Source organism: Poromitra crassiceps (genome assembly GCF_964638095.1).
Source record: "Poromitra crassiceps genome assembly, chromosome: 1".
NCBI lineage: Eukaryota > Metazoa > Chordata > Actinopteri > Beryciformes > Melamphaidae > Poromitra > Poromitra crassiceps.
Window position 1 is genome coordinate 14,011,529 of NC_139623.1, and position 12,500 is coordinate 14,024,028.

The window sequence follows — 12,500 nt, forward strand, 5'->3', positions numbered from 1 at the left end:
CACAAACACACATGCACACAGTGAAGCAGAAATAAATTGGGGCCAACATGTGCACAGACACATAGTCATCTCCCTCACACATCCACTAACGTACACAGACAGAAGTGGAAATACTTGTTGACAATGTGATGGCAATACACTGCTGATAGAAGTCTGCATTCTCCCCGTTCCCACAGCAATGTCAGCCTCCTCTGCACCTAGTGTGCTTCACTGAGTAGACAAATGAGATGTTAGCAGAAGAGAGGGAGAGAGACAGACACACAGAGAGGTAGAGAGGGGGAGATAGAGAGAGAGGGAGAGAGGTAGAGAGAGACAGACAGAGAGAGAGGGGGGGAGAAAGACAGAGAGAGAGAGGGAAAGGGGGGGGGAGAGAGACAGATGGAGAGAGAGGGGGGAGAAAGACAGAGAGAGAGGGGGAGAGAGAGGGGGCAGAAAGACAGAGAGAGAGGGGGAGAGAGAGACAGACGGAGAGAGAGGGGGGAGAAAGACAGAGAGAGAGAGGGAAAGGGGAGGAGAGAGAGAGGGAGAGGGGGAGAGAGAGGGGGGAGAAAGACAGAGAGAGAGGGGGAAAGAGAGACAGACGGAGAGAGAGGGGGAGAGAGAGAGAGAGAGAGAGAGAATTACAGAAATAAAGACAAAAATACAACAAGAGCTTGGGCCAAGCTGATAGAGGAAATAAGCTGAAAGCCCAACCTCAATGTTATTTTCTGAAAGCGGTGCAGTGGCCCATAACCACACTGATATGAGCAACAAATGACATACACTACTTTAATGCACTCCTCCTTTCTGTGTGTGTGTGTGTGTGTGTGTGTGTGTGTGTGTGTGTGTGTGTGTGAGTGTGTGTGTGCACACGTGCGTGCGTGTGTGTGTGTGTGTGTGTGTGTGTGTGTGTGTGTGGTTATATAAATGGCGGAAAGGGCATCTCGTCTCATAGCCAATCCCCCCCAGATTCTGATAATTATAGGAAGAAGGAATACTCAACTGAGGGGTGTATCAGTGAGGATTAACGAACTAGACAGTGTGTGTTGTCTGTTTGTGCGCGCGCGTGCGTGTTTGTGTCTGAGCGTACGTGCAACAACAAATTAATGCCATTAAGGCTGTGAAGCGTCTACAGAGATCTAAATAGACACAATAACACAGTCAAGGAGGCTGACTTGCAATATATATTCATGAACCTAAAATGCAATGTAGCTGTGATCAAAAAGCATCTGCTTGGCAGCCTCAAGAAGGACAGGCTGAGTAATATGTGGCCAAAGCCAAACTCAGAATGCTCACCAGATCCACAGTGTTTGGTGATGACATCCTTCTGAAAGAGTGAAAGAGAGACGCTGCAGTCTCAAGATGGCTTGATTCAACTCTTGAAGAAGAGAATAGGGTGTTACTGTTCTGTTCACTGTGTGACCCGAGTGATGCGGAAAAGGAATTGTATTTTGTTTTTCTTTATGTCATGAGATGGTTGATGGAGCTAGTATATATTTCTTTATGTGATGAGATGGTTGATAGAGCTAGTATATATTTCTTTATGAGATGAGATGGTTGATAGAGCTAGTATATATTTCTTTATGGGATAAGATGGTTGATAGAGCTAGTATATATTTATTTATGTGATGAGATGGTTGATAGAGCTAGTATATATTTATTTATGTGATGAGATGGTTGATAGAGCTAGTATATATTTCTTTATGGGATAAGATGGTTGATAGAGCTAGTATATATTTATTTATGAGATGAGATGGTTGATAGAGCTAGTATATATTTATTTATGTGATGAGATGGTTGATAGAGCTAGTATATATTTCTTTATGAGATGAGATGGTTGATAGAGCTAGTATATATTTATTTATGTGATGAGATGGTTGATAGAGCTAGTATATATTTATTTATGTGATGAGATGGTTGATATAGCTATTATATATTTATTTATGTGATGAGATGGTTGATAGAGCTAGTATATATTTATTTATGTGATAAGATGGTTGATAGAGCTAGTATATATTTCTTTATGTGATGAGATGGTTGATAGAGCTAGTATATATTTATTTATGTGATGAGATGGTTGATAGAGCTAGTATATATTTATTTATGTGATGAGATGGTTGATAGAGCTATTATATATTTCTTTATGTGATGAGATGGTTGATAGAGCTAGTATATATTTCTTTATGTGATGAGATGGTTGATAGAGCTAGTATATATTTCTTTATGTGATGAGATGGTTGATAGAGCTAGTATATATTTATTTATGTGATAAGATGGTTGATAGAGCTAGTATATATTTCTTTATGTGATGAGATGGTTGATAGAGCTAGTATATATTTCTTTATGTGATGAGATGGTTGATAGAGCTAGTATATATTTATTTATGTGATAAGATGGTTGATAGAGCTAGTATATATTTCTTTATGTGATGAGATGGTTGATAGAGCTAGTATATATTTATTTATGTGATAAGATGGTTGATAGAGCTAGTATATATTTCTTTATGTGATGAGATGGTTGATAGAGCTAGTATATATTTATTTATGTGATGAGATGGTTGATAGAGCTAGTATATATTTATTTATGTGATGAGATGGTTGATAGAGCTAGTATATATTTCTTTATGTGATGAGATGGTTGATAGAGCTAGTATATATTTCTTTATGTGATGAGATGGTTGATAGAGCTAGTATATATTTATTTATGTGATGAGATGGTTGATACAGCTAGTAGATATTCTGCAATTCAAAACAAAATCCCTTAGCTGATATAGATGAATGGGTTTAGATTGTGTGTCTTTTTCTAAACCAAAGCACTGAACACAGCTAGTTTTATTTCTAGGGCTTGGAAAGGGAGTCAATCAAAACTTTTTGTTTGAACCCGATTAGAGTTTGTGAATGCATGCATACTTGGGTTTGTGACTCGGGTTGTCAAAAGTATTGATACGTTGACCTCTGGCTTAGATTAGGGGTATGTGTCCTGGTTGCTGCACTAGCGCCTCCTCTGGTCGGTCGGGCCGCTTGTTCGGAGTGGAAGGAAACTGGTGGGAACATGTGCTACGTCCTGCCGGTAAAGCTCCCCGCTGTCAGGTGAAAAGAAGCGGCTGGCAACTGCGCATGTATTGGGGGAAGCATAGTGCTAGTCTACGGCTCTCCCCAGATCGGTAGGGGAGGAGCAGCGACCGGGGCAGAAAAAGGGGGAATTGGCCAAGTACAATTGGGGAGAAAATGGGAGAAAAATCAGGAGGGGGGGGGGGGGGGGGGGAGTATTGATAATTTGGTAAGTATCAATATGTATTGGTCGAGTATCATAATACAGTATCGATACCAGCAGTGCTTTCTCTTCATGAAAAATCTAACATTATTTCTCCACCTCCAGTCCTCCACTAGTAGAAGTTTCACTTCTGTGAAGCTACTTTTGCTCTATCAGTTCCTTTCTTTTGTTGTCAGCATAAGCCCTTGTTCACACAGGACGCCGAACGTAAGTAGAGCTGAAGCTTGAGGCAGGCACAAGCTGAGCTGACGCCTAACCGTTCACACAAGAAGCCTTCTCTTTTCCTCTCAGCGCCTCCTCGGCGCGCCTTGAACCCACCTACAACTCCCATTGAATTCATGCCTGGCTTGACAGATCAATGCTCGGCTTCAGCACGCGTCACGCTTGGAATAGGCCTGAACGATCGCTTGAGCAAGGCGTGAGCGTGGCTTCAGCGTGACACGCACGCCTGTTAACAAGGACGCCTAAATTAAACTTGTGTGTTCAGCGTAGGTTTTGCTTAGGTTGAGCGTTGCTTCGGCGTATAGTGTGAACGGGGGCTTACTGACTGTCAACCCCGGAATAACTGACCAATGACCGACCCTGCCATGCCAGCAGTTAAAACCACAACCTGGTGAAGGAGACCTCGTGCGCACGCACGCGCACGCACGCGCACACACACACACACACACACACACACACACACACACACACACACACACACACACACACACACACACACACACACACATACACACACACACACACACACACACACACACACACACACACACACACACACACACACACACACACACACTTCAACATCAGTACATCCTGGCTCCACTGAGTGAAGTACACTCAGGCTCCACTCTAACACTGAGCACAATCCCTGGATTCAATGATTCATACATATGGTTATGTACACTTGTGGTTACATCCATTTGAATAGATTGCTATGCAAATCAAGCTTCTAAATTATTCCCCATCCCTAATTACTTGCTATGATTACCAGTGTTGGGGGTAACTCATTACAAAAGTAACATATTACATGTAATATATTACTTTTAGCAGTAACTCAGTAATATAACTTATTACAATAGGATTTCAGTAATATTATACCAGTTACTTTGTCAAGTAACACAAGTTACAAATTGAGTTACTTAAAAAAAAATCAAAGCACATATTTAAATCAAGATACAATCATTTCCTAATCAAATTGTGTGTTTTAATGCAAATAACCACTATTCATTCACCTTATCATTTGTCCATATCAGGATCGTTAAATTGGACTATTTTCATCTTGTCTGGGTGGAAAAGCTTTTGAACAGCATTTGGACACTAAAACACGCCATTGTAACCCAGTACACTGACTGGCCGAAATACAATTTTTAATAATAAAAGGACAATATCTGAAAACCAATTTGTCTTCAGATAGACAGACGGACGGACGGACAGATGGACACAATATTGGTTTATCTGAGGTTTATGTGATTCTGTTGTGAGTTCTCTTACCAGTGGTTTGAATGTGTAATAGTTTCCTAGCAGCCCACGCAGGATGGCTATCTATCCATGAAGATGTTTGATACTGTGCCTCTGTTGCCTAAGGCTCTAATGATGTGGGTTCGTTGGCTAAGAAGCACATTAGCATTAAAAGCACCGATGATAGCCTGACTTGTTTGCTTCAACTTTCTTTGCCTTTTCTTTTCCTTTTTTTATTACATTTTTGCAGCATGTTTTGCACTGTCAAAATTAAAATAAGTTTTTCCCTTTAATACTGCTTTCGCACCTAAAATAGCAAATCAGTCATTCATTCATTCAGTACACTGTTTCCAATTAAAAGTATATCAGACACACTCACAGGAGAACAAATAACAACAAGAGAACAAATAATGCACTCGTACATATGCTGCATGTTGGCTCTGACACACACACACACACACACACACACACACACACACACACACACACACACACACACACACACACACACACACACACACACACACACACACCTCAAGGGTCACAACTGTTGTCTGTGATGGTCAAGTGGATTTATGTGTTCTGTCCTCAAACCCTCTCACAGCTCCAAATTATTCATACTGGTTATTATGTATGCAGCAGCAGACACACACACACACACACACACACACACACACACACACGCACATGCACACGCACACGCACATGCACACGCACACGCACAGGCTCAGGCAAAAATTAGATTCTAGTGCTATTGGATCTTAGCGCTGCATTTGACACTGTTGACCACTAAATATTATTGGGCAGGCTGGAAAACTGGGTTGGGCTATCGGGTACGGTCCTCCAGTGGTTCAGGTCCTATCTTCAAGACAGGAAGTACTTCGTCTCCATTGGCAATTACACATCTGACCTAACTAGTATGACTTGTGGGGTGCCTCAAGGATCCATTATGGGGCCCGTTCTCTTCAACCTTTATATGCTCCCTCTAGGCCTAATTATGCAAAAAACAAAGTAGCCTATCATAACTATGCAGACGACACTCAGTTGTATATAACTCTTTCCTCAGCTGACTATGCTCCCATAGAATCATTGTGCCACTGCATTGACCAAATAAATAACTGGATGCGCCAGAATTTCCTACAGCTAAACAAAGACAAAACAGAGGTGATCGTCTTTGGTCCCAAAGAACAAAGGCTTAAAATCACTGCACGCCTTGAGTCTCGATCCCTGAAGCCTAACGATCAAGTCAAAAATCTTGGCGTTATTATTGATTCCGATCTCAACTTTAACTCCCACATTAAAGGATGGCTTTCCCGTGGGGAATATGAATATATATTAAATCTCACGCCCCTAAGGTTGTCGAATCCGTTGAAATTTTTGAAATTGCTTCTTCACAGCCAGAGATATCAACAGAAATCCACTCTGTGTGGGGGGGGGGGGGGGGGGGCTGGTGGGGGGGAGGTGCGGGTGCGGGGACTCGAAATCCTACATTTCCCACAATGCACTGGGCTCGCGTGGCCTTCGTTTCCATGCCCACCCCTCAGGCATTTGGCTGATATCAAACTCCAGTAGGTGGCGGTAATGCACATATATATGTTTGCCAACCGCCATAAAACTCAAAGAAGAAGAAGAAGAAGGCTTCGACAAAACATTATGAGAAGAAGAAAAAATCGAAAATAAAATTGCCTCCAAATTGCACCAAATTTAAACCGAAGTATATATGTCGGGAGATGTCTTCATAGAAAAAAAAATCATGCATTTTAAGGCATTTTCGTAGGAGTTACGCGCATCTGATGTTGTAACTATTTTATGTAAAAATGTGTAAAAACGGGTACATTGCTCAGCGTTGATTTCGTTACTTCAACGCACCTACTACTAGATGTAAAATTGGACGAGCTTTCCAATGCCGCCAGTCCCGTGTCTGTCCGTGCTTCCGTTCCCGAGATATGGTCTCTTTGCAAGGAGCTATGGAAAGCTAACCTAGCTACAGCAGGCTAGGTGGTGGAAAAAGATGGCTGCCTTTTGTTTTTGTTCAAGACCTCTGAAGGGGCGTGGAGGACCTCTAGTGGCGGGACCATGGCTCACAACAATTGTAGTTCATAGGTCCACTCCTCGACTTCCGCAAGGCGGACTTGGGCCAGATGACGCGAAACGCGTCGGCTGGCCCAAAAAATATGTGAGAGATGCTTGATATCTCTGGCAGTGAACCAGCAATTTAAAAAATGTCAACGGATTCGAAAACCTTGGGGGCGTGAGATTTAATATATATTCATATTCCCCACGGTAAAGCCGTCCTTTAAGTCAATCAGAAAATCAGCTTTTTGTCATCTTAAAAATATAGCAAGAATTAGGGGCTACATGTCCAGACAGGATCTAGAAAAACTAATTCACGCCTTCATTTATAGTAGGTTAGACTATTGCAATAGCCTTTTTTCTGGTCTCTGTCTGTCACTTAATTGACACATTGTCACAGTCTATAATTATAGTCTATAATTATAATTATAATAATAATTGTCAATAAAATATCACAAACAGATTCAAACATGCAAAAAAGGCACACAAAAAATCGCCGCCGGCCTTAATCAAAAACATTTTTTGGGGGGGATGGGGGGCCCCCCTAAGAGCTTCGCTCTATATTGAAATGTTATTTTAGATTTAGAATGTTAATTTTCTATAAAACACAATACATTTTAATGTAATTCCACCACATTTATTTTTGGCCCTCGGCCCTCCACCCAGATTGAGTTTTGGCCCTTCATGGGAAAGAATTTGGGCACCCCTGGTCTAGACCTCTCAGGTCAGCAGGGTCCAGCTTATTAACACGTTCACTGCCAATGACGTATTAATACGTCAAAAATAATCCAACGGTTGACTGCCAATGACGTATTAATACGTCAAAAAAATGTTTTTTTTTTTTTTGACCGTGGGATGTGCATCTAACCCTTTTACATCTCTTATATAATTATTGGAGCCACCGAACGTTTACAACCCATTCCACCGAGCCACTAAGTGGCGACAGTGCTCTCCTGACTAGAGGAAGGCAAGCAAAAAGCAGCCATTCTCATGAAAATGGATGGGGGAAAACGCTTTCGTTTTCGCGCTGATTGCTGGCGATGCGGGATTGCAAATTTGCATAATAGATTACAGGTGGAACACACTTTGAAACACGCAGCATAAATATGACCAGAATCGCAAAAGCTTCTCTCAACCAAAACTCCAAGAAGCGAGCGAGTCCATCCAGACTTCCTCAAACAGCGGCCGCGCAGACAGGCAGCAGCAGCAGCAAAGCAGTGAGACTGGTGACAAGCTTGTGACGGCCGCTGCAGCCAAGAAGAACGCCCACGGAGGGAGGAGTTGGAAGCAGAGGGGGGTTTCCTGCTGTTATGGAGGAAATTACTGTTCAAAACTATTGTTTAGATGTCTGACTCTTACTGATGCCAAAAATTAATGGTTAAAGTGACTGTTCTATCGAATTTCACAAAAAGCCGTTTATCTCTGAATAATTTTTCTGACGCTGAAACCATGCTGTATTCAACTGCTAATGCTTACATAACTACTAACTCTACAAACTAACTCTTTTAGACAGAGAAAGCACACATTCTATTAGTTCTTTTGAGATATTGTGTGTTCACAAAATCTTAGCAGAAAAGAATCCTCGGGTCTTGAAAGATGAGCCAGAATCCTCAAAAAACCCCTCTGGCAGAAGCTAACTACAGTAAAAAAAAAACGTCTGGCAGTGAATGTGTTAACTGTCCCTAGGATCAAATCAAATCATGGGAAGGCCGCATTTACCCACTATGCTTCTGCTAGCTGGAACAAACTGCTTGAAGACCTCAGATCTGCCCCAACGTTACTTACTTTTAAAAATAGACTAAAGACTTTTATGTTTACCGTCGCTTTTAACTGCTGACAGCTGTTTCTCAATCACTATTATACAACTGGGTTGACTGTAATTACTGCTAAAAGCTGCATGATGTCGGGGGACTCAATATAGATAAATTGATTTATTCTATTATGCAAATCCATTGAGTCCTCTATAAGTTTTTAGCTCTTTTTGCAACTGTTGCGCCTGTTGCTTAATGCACTTTTTTTTACTCTTTTTTTAAGTTTTGTTGTGATGCTTTTAAAAGTCCATTTTATTCTCTTCTTTTATTCTTTTATTTTCCTGTCATCCATTTTATGTGAAGCACTTTGAATTGCCTCTGTGTATGAAATGTGCTATACAAATAAACTTGACTTGACTTGACTTGACAGACAGTCACACACATCAGACCTGTCAACTCTCCAGTTTTTCCTGGGTTTCTGCTGTATTTTCCCCCCCTCTCCCACCGTGCTCCCATTTGGTAATTTTCCCCGTAAATCCCCTGTATTACATTTATTTTTATTTTTATAGTTATAGAGAAACAGAGAGAGTTGAGGTATGAGTGTGGTGTGGTGTGAGAGAGAGAGAGAGAGAGAGAGACACAGAGAGAGAGAGATGTGATGTCACCCGAGATTTGGGTCTGGATCGAGGCAACAAGGAAGAGGGTGTGTGTGTAAAGTGATGCCACTCAACTGGAAATTATGTCAAGCAATTGCCCAACTGTGATGTCATCAGGCAATTGTGATGTCATCAGTGATGTCACTCGAGCAATTGTCTTCTTCTTCTTTAGTTAAAATTGGTTAAGTGGTGTCTGTATGTCTGCACCGCTTACTTCAGCACCTGGGTGTGATTTATTTTCTGTCATCTGTCACACCTCCTCCTCATCTTCCACCTATATTTGCTAATGTAGATCAGGTGTGCAGACGCCAACAGTAAGTCTGTATATCTCCAGTAGGCTTTGCTGTGTGAGGTGAGAGGGTTAACAGCCTCTGAAGTGCTATGACTTGTATTGATTGGGAGTTCCCCATGTGCATTGATTATGAGGCCTCTGAAAGCAGACAAGCAGAGGATTTAAAGCTGGACTGCAGCATTTATATTGACGGCTTCCGTTCCACTTCAGCGTTTGTAACTTTGAGTTTTGTCACGGGGACTCGTATTGTCTATGCTGAGGGAGTACCGCCATGTCACACGACACGTCATGTTATTGTCTCTATGCTGAGGGAATACCGCCATGTCACACGACACGTCATGTTATTGTCTCTATGCTGAGGGAGTACCGCCATGTCACACGACACGTCATGTTATTGTCTATGCTGAGGGAATACCGCCATGTCACACGACACGTCATGTTATTGTCTCTATGCTGAGGGAATACCGCCATGTCACACGACACGTCATGTTATTGTCTCTATGCTGAGGGAATACTGCCATGTCACACGACACGTCATGTTATTGTCTCTATGCTGAGGGAATACTGCCATGTCACACGACACGTCATGTTATTGTCTCTATGCTGAGGGAATACCGCCATGTCACACGACACGTCATGTTATTGTCTATGCTGAGGGAATACCGCCATGTCACACGACACGTCATGTTATTGTCTCTATGCTGAGGGAATACCGCCATGTCACACGACACGTCATGTTATTGTCTCTATGCTGAGGGAATACTGCCATGTCACACGACACGTCATGTTATTGTCTCTATGCTGAGGGAGTACCGCCATGTCACACGGCACGTCATGTTATTGTCTCTATGCTGAGGGAATACTGCCATGTCACACGACACGTCATGTTATTGTCTCTATGCTGAGGGAGTACCGCCATGTCACACGACACGTCATGTTATTGTCTCTATGCTGAGGGAGTACTGCCATGTCACACGACACGTCATGTTATTGTCTCTATGCTGAGGGAGTACCGCCATGTCACACGGCACGTCATGTTATTGTCTATGCTGAGGGAGTACCGCCATATCACACGACACGTCATGTTATTGTCTCTATGCTGAGGGAGTACCGCCATATCACACGACACGTCATGTTATTGTCTCTATGCTGAGGGAGTACCGCCATGTCACACGACACGTCATGTTATTGTCTCTATGCTGAGGGAGTACCGCCATGTCACACGACACATCATGTTATTGTCTCTATGCTGAGGGAGTACCGCCATATCACACGACACGTCATGTTATTGTCTCTATGCTGAGGGAATACTGCCATGTCACACGACACGTCATGTTATTGTCTCTATGCTGAGGGAATACTGCCATGTCACACGACACGTCATGTTATTGTCTCTATGCTGAGGGAATACTGCCATGTCACACGACACGTCATGTTATTGTCTATGCTGAGGGAATACTGCCATGTCACACGACACGTCATGTTATTGTCTCTATGCTGAGGGAATACTGCCATGTCACACGACACGTCATGTTATTGTCTATGCTGAGGGAATACTGCCATGTCACACGACACGTCATGTTATTGTCTCTATGCTGAGGGAATACCGCCATGTCACACGACACGTCATGTTATTGTCTCTATGCTGAGGGAATACCGCCATGTCACACGACACGTCATGTTATTGTCTCTATGCTGAGGGAATACTGCCATGTCACACGACACGTCATGTTATTGTCTCTATGCTGAGGGAATACTGCCATATCACACGACACGTCATGTTATTGTCTATGCTGAGGGAGTACCGCCATGTCACACGACACGTCATGTTATTGTCTATGCTGAGGGAATACCGCCATGTCACACGACACGTCATGTTATATTGTCTCTATGCTGAGGGAATACTGCCATATCACACGACACGTCATGTTATTGTCTCTATGCTGAGGGAATACCGCCATATCACACGACACGTCATGTTATTGTCTATGCTGAGGGAGTACCGCCATATCACACGACACGTCATGTTATTGTCTATGCTGAGGGAGTACCGCCATGTCACACGACACGTCATGTTATTGTCTATGCTGAGGGAATACCGCCATATCACACGACACGTCATGTTATTGTCTATGCTGAGGGAATACCGCCATATCACACGACACGTCATGTTATTGTCTATGCTGAGGGAGTACCGCCATGTCACACGACACGTCATGTTATTGTCTCTATGCTGAGGGAATACCGCCATGTCACACGACACGTCATGTTATTGTCTCTATGCTGAGGGAATACTGCCATGTCACACGACACGTCATGTTATTGTCTCTATGCTGAGGGAATACTGCCATATCACACGACACGTCATGTTATTGTCTATGCTGAGGGAGTACCGCCATGTCACACGACACGTCATGTTATTGTCTATGCTGAGGGAATACCGCCATGTCACACGACACGTCATGTTATATTGTCTCTATGCTGAGGGAATACCGCCATATCACACGACACGTCATGTTATTGTCTATGCTGAGGGAGTACCGCCATATCACACGACACGTCATGTTATTGTCTATGCTGAGGGAGTACCGCCATGATGGCACACATGTCATGTTATTGTCTATGCTGAGGGAGTACCGCCATGATGGCACACATGTCATGTTATTGTCTATGCTGAGGGAGTACCGCCATGATGGCACACATGTCATGTTATTGTCTATGCTGAGGGAGTACCGCCATGATGGCACACATGTCATGTTATTGTCTATGCTGAGGGAGTACCGCCATGATGGCACACATGTCATGTTATTGTCTATAGAGACACTGCAAAACGTGTCATCATTCAGAAGCCACGCCCAAGACGGGGGACAATACAAGGAAGCACTGCCTGACGACTGCAGCTAGCAAAACAAACCGCGGCTAACCGGGGCGAACGGAGGAACTCTCGTCAGATATAAATAGTTTTGCAGGGTTTTACAGGGATTTGGACAGTTTTCTTTTTAGATAATGTCAAAA

General features: G+C 42.9%; 1 protein-coding gene across 1 annotated transcript in view; it reads left to right on the top strand.

The window, feature by feature from the left end:
* The window catches only part of kcnn3 (potassium intermediate/small conductance calcium-activated channel, subfamily N, member 3), a gene marked incomplete at both ends in the record, with an annotated part of 143,502 nt that overhangs the window by 18,434 nt on the left and 112,568 nt on the right, over positions 1-12,500 (top strand). The gene's annotated exons all lie outside the window — the stretch shown is intronic.